Genomic DNA, 14,213 nt, shown 5'->3' on the forward strand with positions numbered 1-14,213 from the left:
CTGCACCCCTGTACTCAGCCTCTGTGCTGGACAAGGCAACTGTAGGCTGTTTCTTGCTGCTCCAAGTGACTGCAGCACTCCCAAAAGAGAACACATATCCACTGGTAGATCGTCTATCAGAAATGCTACCAGCCCAATCAGCATCAGTGTATCCATGCAACTGTATCTGAACCCCAGTCTCATAAAATAGTCCATACTGCAATGTGGACTTCACATACCTGAGTATGTGTCTAGCCGCATCCAAATGCGGTTTCCTTGGAGCCTGCATAAACTGACTTACCAATCCAACAACATAGCTCAAATCTGGCCTGGTAATAGTCATATAAATCAAGCTTCCTACTATGCGTCTGTACATAGTAGGGTCTTCTAAAAGCTCACCTGCATCTACGCTCAGCTTCACATTATGCTCCAAAGGAACTGAAATAGGCTTACAGCCTGTCATCCCATATTTGGACAGCATGTCCAATCCATACTGCCTCTGCAAGAGCTGTATCCCACTTGCTGATCTAATCACCTCAATGCCCAAGAAATAACACAACTCTCCCAAATCCTTCATCTCAAACTTCTGCTTCAATAGCATTTTCACATGAAGGATATCTTCATCACTGTCACCTGTCATAATCAAATCATCAACATAAATGACAAGTAGCATAATACCTTTCTCTATTTTTCTCACATAAAGTGAGAAACCTGCCTTGGAAATCTGAAAACCAATAGTGACAAGATACTGTCCTATCTTGTCAGACCATGCTCTAGGTGCTTGCTTCAAGCCATACAAGGCTTTCTTCAACCTGCAAACAAACTCAGGATGAACATCATGCACATAACCTGGTGGCTGCTCCATATAGACCTCTTCTTGCAAATCACCATGCAAGAAGGCATTCTTTACATCCATCTAATGTAAAGACCATCCCTTTGATGCAGCCATAGCAATGACTGCTCTTACGGTTGCCATCCTTGCAACTGGACTGAATGTTTCTTCATAGTCAATGCCATATGTTTGTGCATACCCCTTGACTACTAATCTTGCCTTGTATCTGTTCACAGAACCATCTGCATTGTGCTTCACCTTATAAACCCACTTACAGCCAATTGCATTCTTATCTTTAGGCAAAGGTACTAACTCCCATGTAGCATTTGCTTCCAAGGTATCCATTTCTTCATCCATGGCTTTCTCCCATTTTTCTTTTCCCATGGCTTCCTCAAAAGAAGTGGGTTCTGGTTCCTATATCACTTTAACCATATATGCATAGTGAATGGCTGTAAATCCATCATATTTCAACCTATCCACAGGATACCTAGCTCTCGTAGACCTGCGCAAAGTAGATTCACTCCCAGGTGCTCTCAAAACATCCCTGGTCTTCCTTACTCCAAGTGTAATAATAGAAGGAATACCCAACTCATCATCAATGCTCTGTTCTGAGCCACTGGATTCACCATCCACATAAGAGTGACCTGCATTCACATCAAACATGGGCTGATCAACCTTCTCTTTTCCTTTTCGTGATACCTGCATACCACTATCTACATTGCTTTAAGAAGATTCTCCTGATCTCAATCTGCATGTCCATGGCGAAGAATATGAACCACTGCTAGAGAACGCTCCAGGTCCACTAATATTTTGTGACTGCTACTGTGAATTCTATGCAGCATTACCATTTTGTGCATCTACATCATCAATCACATTTAGTGGTTTATACCAGCTACTCATCTCATCAAAAACAACATCTCTGCTCACTGTAAACTTACGAGTAGAAGGGTTATAGTATCTATACCCTATTTGCTGCAGAGAGTAACCAATAAAGATGCACTTCTCAGCTTTTGGATCCAACTTGGATCTCAACTCATCTGGCACATGTACATAGGCAATGCAACCAAAAATTTTCAAATGAGAGATATCTGGTTTCCTACCAGTATACCTCTCCTCTGGAGTCATTCCATGTATTGCTGCAGTGGGAGTCCTGTTCATTATGTAGACTGCTGTAGCAACTGCTTCAGCCCAATAAAAATATGGCAAGTCTTTTTCATTGAGCATGGCACGAGATACCTCTCCAATATGCCTATTTTTCCTTTCTGCAATTCCATTTTGTTGTGGGGTATGACTGCATGAATATTGCTGCTTTATGCCATGCTCCTGCAGGAACCTTGCAAACTCATTTGAGAGGTACTCTCCCCCTCCATCTGGCCTTAGGCATTTTATCTGCATGCCTGTTTCTTTTCCAACCATAGCTTTAAGAGTTTTGAAATGCCCAAAAACTTCACTTTTCTTTTTCATAAAATACACCCAAACTTTTCTGCTATAGTCATCAATAAAACTGACAAAATAATGATAGCTTCCAAGAGATGCAGCTTTAGTAGTCCACACATCAGAGTGGATTAATTCCAATGGCTTCTCACTCTCTTGAACATGTCTAGGAAATGGTTTCCTTGCCTGTTTTCCAAACTGACAGGCTTCACATACCTTATGCATTTCTGCAACCTTGAATTTTGGCAATCCTGCAACAATATTTTAGGCCTGCATTGATTTAAGTCACTGTACATTAGCATGACCAATGCGTTTATGCCAGATATCAATATCTGCAACTACACCAGTCCCATGAGCAAACATTGCTGCACTCAATTCAGACATGTCTACATCCAACGTAAACATTCTGCCCTTCTTCTTTCCTTTTGCTATCAAGCGACCTTTATTTTTCATATCCTCAACAAAGTATCCATGAGGATTAAATCTGACCTGCAAGCCCTGCTCAACCATTTGACCAACGGAAACCAGATTCTTGGAGATATTTGGAACATGAAATATATCTGACAGGTATTTCTTTTTCCCATCCTGCATAGACAAGGGAATTTTTCCAATCTGCACAATAGGATGTGCAGTATCATCACCAGTCTCCACAAATCCTGGTTTTTCCATTTTCCTTGCATCCTCCATCCATTCTGCATGACCTGTCATGTGGTTTGATGCACCTGAGTCAACATACCATACATCGTTGCTTTCTTCTGCACTTGTCACAGAATTGTTCATGTGTTGCACCATAAACAAGTGCTCATTTCTGTCATCACCCTGTCTACTAGAAGATGCATAATTCCCTTGTTGCAATTTCCCATTCATGATGTCATTCTGCTTTTTATAGCAGTCTTTAGCCATATGACCCATTTTACCACAGTAGTAGCATTCAACATTGCTGTTTGCATTTTGGCCTCTTTGCTATCCACCACGACCTCTTTGGCTCCCCCTGCCTCTAGAGTTACCACGTCCTCCTCCATAGGACTGGTTTTCTTGAGTTTGCTGCATATTCTGATTTCTACCACGGCCTCCAAATCGGCCTCCTCTACCTCTGCCTCTACCTCTTCCAGCATTTGAGTAGAATACAGCTTCTTTTGAAGTTCCTCCTGATGAAGATGCACCACCATTTCTCTGCTCCTCAGAAATTAGAAGAGCAATCAACTCCTCAAAATCAGGAAATCTTTCACGAACTGAAATGGATGTCCGAAACTGTGCATAATCCTTTCCTAGACCATTCAAGGTCACGGAAACTAAATCATCATCTTCCACTGGTGACCCAATGGAAGCAAGTGCATCTGCAATCTTCTTCACCTTCATGTGGTAGTCATTGATGCTCATATTTTCTCTTTGCACATTATGCAACTCTTGCTTGAGCTGCATTTTCCTGGCTTGCGTATTTGTGCTATACATTTTTGACAAAGTATCCCATGCCTCCTTTGGCGTACTTGCATCCTGAATATGCACAATCATAGAATCTGAAATGCTGATAGACAGCCAGTACATAACTTTCCTGGCTCTCTCATGCCATGCTTTAAATGCCTGCATTTACTGTTGATTGCGAACATCAGGAAGAACTGGTTCTTCTTCATTTCCTGCAACAAATTCCCAATATCCTTTTCCCAAAGGAAATTCGTCATTCTAAACTTCCATGCTTGGAAGTTGTTCTTGTCAAGCTTTTCAATGACAATCTGTGAGAGAGAATCAGACGCCATTACAGAACACTGCAAAAAATTCTGTCACTGCAAAGAACACAGCTTCAGCCTCACAAAGGCAGATCTGCAAAACTGACGAAAGTGGTATTTGACCACACAGTCACTTCCTAGTGACGATTTTGCATCAACAGGCAACAGGGATGATTTTGTAACTCCCAATGTCTCTGCGCACAAGCATACGATGCAATTTCTACAGTAACTTTTCACCGATCTGTAGAACAGTGGCTGCACAGCATAAAACTGGGCCTTTTCCTGAGTGCATGCAGAAAACTTCCGCCTCCAAAACAGGCCCCGAAATGGCCTCAAATAAAAAAAACAAGGTCACCACAGGCTAAAGCCCTTTCCCGCAGCATATACTGCCCTCTTGCTTCACCGCGAAGGGCGTCTCAACTGGGACAATGCACTCCTGCACTTTCCGGCTGTGCTACCTACAAAGATCTGCTCCCAAAACAGAAAATGAAAGCAACACTGCTCCTCTTACCAGAACACCGCGAGCTTGGCTTGCTTTCTTGAGCTCCTTACCACGAACAAGGCTCTGATACCATGTCAAGATTGTGGGATAGAAGGAAGGAGTCTCACTTGAAGCTTTCTTGCTTGCACAATGGGGGAATACACACACCGGTGGAGGCTGAAAACAGTTTTTCTCTTCTTAGTTGTATAAGCCAAAAGAACTCTAGTACAAAGAAATAGAAGAACCCTATATATGGGTCTCAAACCAAACTCAACTAACTAAGGTGGCATACTAACTGAGCCACAAACTAGAGTAGATAAGGATAGCTATCATGTAGCTATTATTCATAGGCGGTGTACCAACCGCGTCTACAACTGACAAGTCGGTGACATAAATACACAACGGTCACCCTGGCATATCACGAGTGGAGCTCGATATCTCAACAGGGGGTTGATAACTGCGCGAGGAAAGTGGACCGAACCCGCTGTGAGAGGTCTCTCCGTTGAGCGCTACTTGGAGCAGGAGGATGCTTGGGTGCTAGAGGGGGCTTTGGCCATAAATCCCTCGCCTTCCGGGCCCTGCATAAGAGGCTAACGTGACTCGGGATTGGATCTCGAGGCCCGCATACTAGTCTACAGGCGGAAACTTGGATTACTGATCCCTGTGGATTGCTAGATAGCCTTCGGGCCGATTGTGGATAAGCCTACGGGTTGGACTTTTTGTATTTCAAAGATAAATATGATAACCTCTTAATAAGAAACTTGTTTGACATTGTTTTTCTATGTCAAGTGATATGATTACGTGAAAGAACCACTGCCTAACGGGCTAATTAAAGAAGTTGATTGTTACATGTCACTACAACAGAAACGAGGCATAGACGCGCATGTTAGACGTGCAAAGTCGGGTGCGTCTATAGGCGCTTCTAAACGTGCGTGTAAATAGATGCGATTTTTGCATCTATATATCCACACAAATAGACGCGCTTATACACGCAAAAATAGACGCACACGTCAAAATTCAAATCATACTTAAATCATTTCTTTTCAAAATACGCCTTTCCTTTCCTACGTTTTTTGCGGTTCTGAAGCTTGAGTTTAGCCGACATGCAGTCTCTTCATGCCTCACCTAGTCTTTTCATGCCTCACTTCCTCATGACTCACCTCTTCTTTCATTTCAAACACACAAGAAGGGAAAAAGGAAAGCCAAGGAGAGGAAGAAAGAGAGAACAAGAGAGAGGAGAATAAGAAGAAGCAGCAAGCAAGGAAGCAAGCATCAAGGGAGGGTAACTTACCAGTAAGAGAAAGAAGGAGAAGGAAGAAGCGCTACCACCCGCCACACCAAACACCCAAGGTGAGTCTCTCTCTCTCTCTCTCTCTCTCTCTCTCTCTCTTTCTTTCTATCTTCCTCTCTTTGCTCTGTCCGTGTATTTAGGATTTGTGATTTCATTATGTATTGCATTTTGTAAATCAATAATGGCGGTCCTCAGTTAAAATCATCCGACCAAGCATGTCTGATAGCGCATCTACATCCCAGTGTAGATGCATATATAGAAGCGGAAAACATTTCTCTGAGGGCGTGTCTTTGAGCACGTGTGCGGGCGCGTGTGCTCTGCAGTGTACACGCGAGGATACACACAGTGACAGACGCCCACAGAGACGCAGGTATAGACGCTGTATGTAATATGTTTTATCTACACAGGGTAATATGATTTTTTTTGTGTAGATGTGGAATCCTGGATTTTCCAGCACCCCATTCAACAAGGAGCAATTCATGGGGGAGATGATCAATTATCTTGGTCGCCCTCCCACTGCAGATGAGGTTTTCAGTGTGATGTCTGGGACACCTATCACATCTTTGCCTACACAGGGATCAGCTGAGGTACATGTATCGGATGAAGCACGTACATCTGCAGAGGCATGTGTATCGAGTGAGGTAGAGGGTAGTGCACATTGAGGGAGGAGGGAGAGTGGTGCGGGAGGACGAGGAGGTCGAGGGCTTTGTGGGGGTTGCCTAGGTGGTGGCTCTCAATCACCCTCACCGAAAAATGAGAGAGGTGAGCCTCCACAAATGTACTACTCTATCACTGATGTTGGTGGTATCTTGCATGACTTCGAGGGGAGGGAAGTGATAGCCTACTTGAGGAGTGTCATGCATGCCACATACAAAGATTGCATGATTCCCTTCAAGCACCAAAAAAATGGTTTGTGGCAAGAGGTGCTACAGGCAGTACATAAAAGGTACCCTAATCCTGAAAATTCATGATTCTCAGATGATTGGGGACGGTCAAAGGTGAGAGACGCGCTTCATAACAAGAGGTCTCACCTTATGACGCGCGCTAAGGAGTCATTACGGAGACAAGAGTAGGGGCGCCTTGGATATGGCCAACCACCCAATTGCCACTGCAAGGAGTGGAAAGAGGCCAAGAAGAGAGCAACAGAGAAAATGACAAGTCGCCAGCATGCAGAGGTGCGACGTATCCAGATGGCAACCATGGGATCGTTGCATTATGGATCGGGTGGCAGGGAGTCGTGGGAGGCTGAGTTTGTAAGTATTATTTGATTTCTTTTTTTAAATTAAATTTTGTAATTTGTTTCATTTCATTATGTAGTGTGTTTTAATACGTTGTATGTTCAAATTGTTTTGTACTTCCATATCATTGGTAGCATGCCTACTCCTAGAGAGGTAGGCTACCATCGAGGTCATAACCGGGCATCCACTTGGCAGCATTTCTATGAGGAGGGACTCATCATGGAGGAGCAATATAATCGCGCCATGAGGATTCCACCACCAGAAGAGGTATGTTTTATTTTTTACATGAAAAGTATAGATCAATATGATTTATTGTTTGTAATGGTATTTATATATTTTAATCCTTTGTGTAGGCAAACCCTGATGCAGTTGAGGATAGCGAAGGGGGGACTAGCAGTAGCGGTGGCGGCAACGGCAGCGGCACAGGCAGCGGTGGTGGTAGCGATGAGGATGCCTCTTCTGAGGAGATATAGAGGAGTCCCATGCATGCATGCCTCCCCTTGGCTTGTAATTTTCATTTTTGATATGTATTACTTTCAGCTAGTGCTTGCGATCATGACGTCACAAGCACTAGAACTCATAATGTAAAAACATTTCATCTATATATATGAAATTTCGTGTGCTACATACATTGTTTTGTTTTCAGTATCCAATCTTCCAAATAATCTTTCTCTGTTTTTCCTAAGCATACAATTTGATGTTGATGGGGGGGGGGGGGGGGAAAAACCAGAGAGCATGTGGTTTTTCATACCTCTATTTTGCACGTCTATCAGCGCGTCTAAATTGCAGGATAAATGCGTGTCTATTCTCATCAAAAACTTTCAGAGTAAACGTGGTGTTAGACACCTAGATACACGCGTATATAGATGCACAATATGAATATATCCACTTTTTTATAAATATGATTATATATTAACGTAGCGCGTTTATACCTGTGTCTATAGGCGCGTCTAAGTGTGCGTCTACTTTTGCCTATAAGCGCTGTCGAAGGGTTTCGAAAGCAATGTCACAACTTCAGAAGTCCTTGTTAAATTTCAGGATAGAAGATCAATCAAGTGTGACATTACAACCTTATTCAACATCAACAGCTTCAGTTTTCACAAAGGAATCAATTCTGATTCAATAACCAACTGGTTATTCAAAAATTGAAGTTCTTCACGTCCCTTCTTGTTATTTCGAAAAGAATTTTACTGGTTGATACTGTATAAGAAACACCAAGATAATATACAGAAGATTGGACTCTTGAGATTTTAAAGAGAAATAACAATCTTATTCAGATAGGGTAACATTTCAATTCTGTAATCAAATTATCTTCCAGTTTTCTATATGAACTTCAGAATGTTACAAAAGATTCATGGTTCATATTTCAGCATCAATCCAGACAGGTATTGAGTTTTCGATCTTTAGTCGATGGAGAAGTTTACAAAGAAAAGTTCAATGGATTTCTGAAAGTTCTTCTTTTCTCTGCCTAATAAACTTTTGAAAGCTCATATTTTGAATTCTGCACATCTGAATTCTGCATACCAGGGTCTCTGTTCGATTCAACAAGGAAAAAAAGTCTTCCCATAAACAGGACTTAATTGAGCACCTTGCACACCTTTCCAACCATGTAAAATATCATGCAAAGATCCCATTGTTGCAAACTCATAAGCAAAGATACATAAGTTCCCATGAATGCAGTATCCAACAAGCTCCACGATATTCTCATGCTTTAACCTTGAGATCCTGACTTGCCATTTGTTGCTGGATGGTTCAGTAAAATTGGAGGCTTTTCCTCCACTAACATCAATGACCTGTCTACTGGAGGATGTCACGGGCCTTAGTACCAAACAAGTGAGCCTTTTCGATGATGAACAGCTGCTCCTTCTCGGTGGTCCAGAGCATTCGCCAAGTGGCAATTAGGGATTCATGACTGGTGGTAATGCTGTCAGCTCTAAGGACTTTCAGCTCCTTGCACTTGCACAGACATAACGTAAATACAGGGAAAACATCTTGAATCCTGCTACCAAGTTCTCCAATTGAGTGAAATTGTGAACAGATAATCTCGGGTGTTATTGAAATTTCTTGTGGCCTTACAACTGAGGCGGAGCGCTTCTTCTTGTGTGAACTAAGCCACCGAGCACAAAAGTTTTTGCAGAGTTTAAAACAAAGCAAGGTTACAGCAGGCGATGGAGATCAAAAAGCAATCTTCTGGGGCTCCGATTTGCAGGCTATGAAGATGAAAGCTCCTCGAAAAGCTACTCCAAAACACATCATATGAGATTCGCCTTGCTCGACTGATTTCCCAACAGCTTGTCCATCCTCAATTTGATCTCTATCCATTCATTCAGCATGCCCCCAGAGAAAGACTTTCCTTCCCTTCTTCGGATTTGCAACCACCATTCACCGCCTGACGATGTAGTATTAAGGACAGTTTGACTCCCTTCTAAAACATCCTTGGAATTCTTTTTAATGTCGACAGCAACGTCTCGGCTACTTTCCCTCGATCGTCTTCATGTCGTCGTCCTCCTCTTCACTTGTCTTCCACTATCCTTCGCCACAGCTTTCGAGTTCACGGCATCTTCCTTCTGACATCTCGTCCTCTTTGTTCTCGCGCTTTGTTCCATCTCCAGCAGAAGCAACAGCAAAGCGTGAAGCAGCATCGAACAGGCATCCTTTCTCCTCACTTTGCTTTGAGATACGATCTGTCTTTCACATCCAACTCCTCGTTGCAGTCATCCTCTCGTGCCGATAGCCTGCCGTCTTCACTCCTGCTTTGTATGTATCTGTAGCTCGGTCCTTCTCTTCGTCTAACAGGTCTCTTCCCCTCCCGTAATTATCTCCTTTCGAGCTCCCTCAGTTTGCATCTGCACTTCAGGAATTGAACTCCCCTCTGCATCCAATAAAGATACACAATTGTTCCCTCCTTTTCTTCGTGTGTAGCATCGGAGCTCCAGAATCAGATCATCATTCTGATTCCGAGTAGCAGAACCAGTTGGAGTAGGGAAAAGAGATGACGGAAAAGCAAGAGCAAAATCGCGTGTTGCCCGTCAAAGTGATCGTCCCCGATGTCCGAATGGCTTTGCATGAAGTGGCCTTTTTTCCAGATTGAAGACCGCTCCCTCAGCTACTTCGTCGAATCCTCTTCTGTAGTCGATGCTTTTTCGTTGAAGCCTCCCCCTCCACAGCTGATGCCGTCCTCCTAAATCCATTCACCCTGTTTTTTTAATGTTTTCTTTCCCTCCCTCCGAATACTCTGTTTTTTTTCCTAGATTAGTCTTCACCTCTTTTTCTATCCCGCCCTCTTTAGCTTTTTTAAAATTCCCCTCTTTTACATGCTGCTTTTCTTTTCATAAACCAGAAAAAACCCACTTATTTAGCCACCCTTTCCTCTCTTACACACACAGAAAAGCAGCATCTTTTCCTCTTCACATTGCATGTCCCTTCAACTCTAGGTCTTTTGCTTTGCTTTAAGCTTGGTAAAAGTACGAACACAAAGCATCTCACAAGAGCATCTGCACTCCCCATTGCAAAGCGCCTCCGAGTCGGATCAATGGCAAAACAATAACAACCTGCTGTGTGAGCATCAAGTGTGTATAATGTAGAAAGAGATGGATAAACAAGATATCCACCGTTCCATTCTCAGTTGTGAGGAAAAACAGTTCACCTCTTAAGGAAACTTACGCTTGTTTCTTTTGTAAAGTTGAACATGAACCAACTGAAAGAAAAATGTTCAAGCAAAGCAAAGCACAACGTCTACGTCAAACTATGTACAAAGTAACAAATCTCATGCACAACTTTTGGGTGGTTTTCACACCTCGAATGCGCAGCAATACGACATCCACCCCCTCTAATCCTGCGCATCCTCCGGATGGGCCAACTACCGATGATCCTTATCATCAAGATCCACAAACAGATCAATCTCTTTGTTATGCATTTCCGGTAGATCAACAAGATTATCTGTCATATCATCTGTCTCTTCCATTGGAGTTTCTTGTCGTTGCTCTTCTCTTGAAAATTCTTCCAATGCATAATCCTCATCATCTCTTTTCTTGAAAATCTTGATTCTTTTTCCAGCAATAGGCACTCTAAGCACTGTTTCATCCAACTCTGTCAGCTCATATGTTGCATTATCAAAGACATGTCTGACTATGTATGGCCCAAACCATCTTTTCACCATCTTCCGAAGTACAGTATGCTAATTTTCAAGGCTGCTATCAAAGACCAATACCCAATCTCCATCTTCTATTGCTCTAGGCTGCAAGCGATGCCTGCTGTCAAACCTATCCTTATTCCTTAGTCTAGCAACCTTCAACCTGTCAATAGCTAGCTGAATATCCTCAGGTCTCCTCTCCAACTGTCGAATCCGAAGAGCTAAGAGCTCCTCTCTCGTCAAATCCTCCTGCCAAGGTAAAGCTGACCAAGTCAAAGCACAAGTCTCAATCGGCATAACAGGTTTCTGACCATACATCAACTCTGCAGGCATATATATCCTGTGGTAACACTATGAGTCATACGATCAGCCCACAAAGCAAATGGTAGAATTTTTGGCCATTCTCCAATCCGTCCTTTGCATGCTTTGGCTAATGCTTTCACTATCGGCGGATGCCCTCTTTCACTCTTTCCATTTCCCTCTGGATTATATGCTGTGGTTAGAGCCAGCTTGATTCGTAGCTGAGAGAAAAACTCCCTAGCTTCATCTGCATCCAATTCACCACGATCCGCAGTGATCTTACCCACACAACCATACCTGCAAAAAATTTCCTCCAATAAGAACTTACACACTGCACTAGTGGTCTTCGTTCTCAAAGATCTGCCCTCAACATGATTAGTAAGATCCTCTCTAGCCAAAACAATGTATCTCATCTACCATAGACCCATAGGCATGGTAACCAAATCAACTACCCACTTATAATGAATGCATAGCGGATAGGTCGGATGAAGCTCATCTCTATGACGCACTACTGAATACATCTGGAGGTCTCTGCAAGTCTCAACAAAGTGAGAAACATCTCTGTACATGCCTTTCCACCAATATTTCTCCTTGATTTTCTCATAAGTAGCCCATACTCCTCTATGACCAGCCCAAGGACTCTCATGAAACTCCCTCATCACCTGTAACTGTGTCTCTCTATCGCAGACAACCCGCAAAGGTAATCCGCCTCTTTTTTTCGGATGCTTCCAAAGAAATCTGTCCTTGAGAAAATAACCATAGGCTTTCCTTCTGATCTTCTTGAACTCTTCATCTGACCATTCATCTCTTTTGCTTAGTGTACTAAGGTACCTGCCAATCTGCAACCAATCTCCAACATAAAGTTCTTCTATGAAAGCCACAATATCATAGACATGACAAACATGATCAACCATAGTGGCTGAAATTTCTGCATCATCCTCTTCTGCAAGTAGAGTCTCCTCATCATCATATCTAGCTCTAGACAACATATCTGCCACTGGATTATCTTTCCCTGCTATGTGTTTAAATTCCGGATTTAATGACTTGATATATGCAATCCATCTCAACATAGCTATATCCGGAGTAGAGCAACTCGTGATCATGCTAATCAATGGCAAGCAATCTGTCTCTACCACAACTGAAACTCCAATAAAGTACTCCTTGTCACATTTGAGAGCCGTGACAATCCCCAATAACTCCCTCTTGATTTGTGGATATCTCCTCTGTCTCTCGTTTAGGACTTTCGCCCCAAACCGAATAGCATACCTATTTCCATCTGCATCATCTTGACCCACAGCCCAACCTATGCCAATTGGACTAGTGTCAACTGTCAATACAATAGGCCTATCACAATTATAATCCGCTTTCCTAAGAGTAGGAGCATTCTGCAATAACTTCTTTAATTTCCGCATGGCTTTAGTGTGGCTCTCATCCCAATAGAATTTCTGCCCCTTTTGAAGCAGCTGATACAAACAATCTGCAATGTGTGCAAAATGAGGTATCCAAATCATATAAAACACACAAGCACCAATAAATCTCCGTACCTCAGAAGTGGTAGAACAATACTCTGCAATCTTGCCTATAGCATTCACCTTATCAGGTGAGGGTTTTCTGCCATAATATCCACACATATGCCCAACAATGACAACCTCATTCACTCCAAAAAGAGATTTTTGCCTTGAAAGTGTCAAGTTCACTTCTTCTAACCTGGCCAAAATCTTCTCACATGCTGAAATATGATCACCCACAAAGTATCTGCATCCCTGCTCATTTAGGCTCTCATTCTTCTCTTCTTTTGCACACCCCTTAATGGGCACATCATCCAAGAAAGGCATAGTAAGCTGAGGTATGTAATCACGAAGGACCTTATGCATGGCATTCATCATATGCGCAACAGAATTAGTGGCACCTTGAGGCAAGGTACACATCCTGACAAGCCCAATAGGAGTTCTCATAGTGGTTATGTCCCTGTTTTCCAAACCCAGCTGAAACTGATCATATCCTGAATACAAATCACCCAAAGAATAGATGGCACGTCCAGCAAATGCCTCTGCAAACTCATCCACAACTGGACCTATACCAACATTCCTGATAGTAACTCTGTTCACTGGCTGCATGTCCTGAATAAATCGGAGAGTACCATTTTTCTTTGGAACTGTAAACCACCTGTTTGAGTATGGTGCAGATGAAGGCTCAAGGATTCCCATCCTGATTTTCTCATTCAATAAATCAATCAGCTTTGGCAAGTGTGCCTTAGGCACTGGAATAGGTCGGAGATTCCATGGAATATGAGGAATAGTAAAAATGACCATAGGAGCAACAATATCAGGATTCACACATCCAATCTCATGTGGGAAAAAAGCAAATCCCCTTCCATGATGCTCAAGCATCTCCTCAAAGCATTGCTTCTCTATAGGTAACAAAAAATCACCATTTTCAATTTTCAATTTAGCAAGAGTCTCTGTTGAAAACTTATGACCAATATGCTCCGGATTCCTCAAAATTTGCTGTTTAGCAGCCCTCTCTATTTGCTGATCACTGTCAGATGGAAGCGGTACAGCAACCGGCTTCACCTTCTTATCCACAGTTTTGTATTTCGTGTCAACCCTGGCTTCATTATGCTCTTCTGCATTACATAAACCTTACTGTAAATCAACAATTCTGCACTCCAATGACTGAATATTCTCAGCCCTCTGCTCTATGGACTGCATAGAAACAGCCCCAAACTCTGAATGCTGAAATATTTCAGCAGTAAACTCTGTTGGCTGAAAATTTTCAGCCCTCTGTCTCTCTGAAAGCTGA

Source organism: Lygodium microphyllum, chromosome 6 (assembly GCF_053477565.2).
Source record: "Lygodium microphyllum isolate KBCC chromosome 6, Lygodium_microphyllum_v1.1.10, whole genome shotgun sequence".
NCBI lineage: Eukaryota > Viridiplantae > Streptophyta > Polypodiopsida > Schizaeales > Lygodiaceae > Lygodium > Lygodium microphyllum.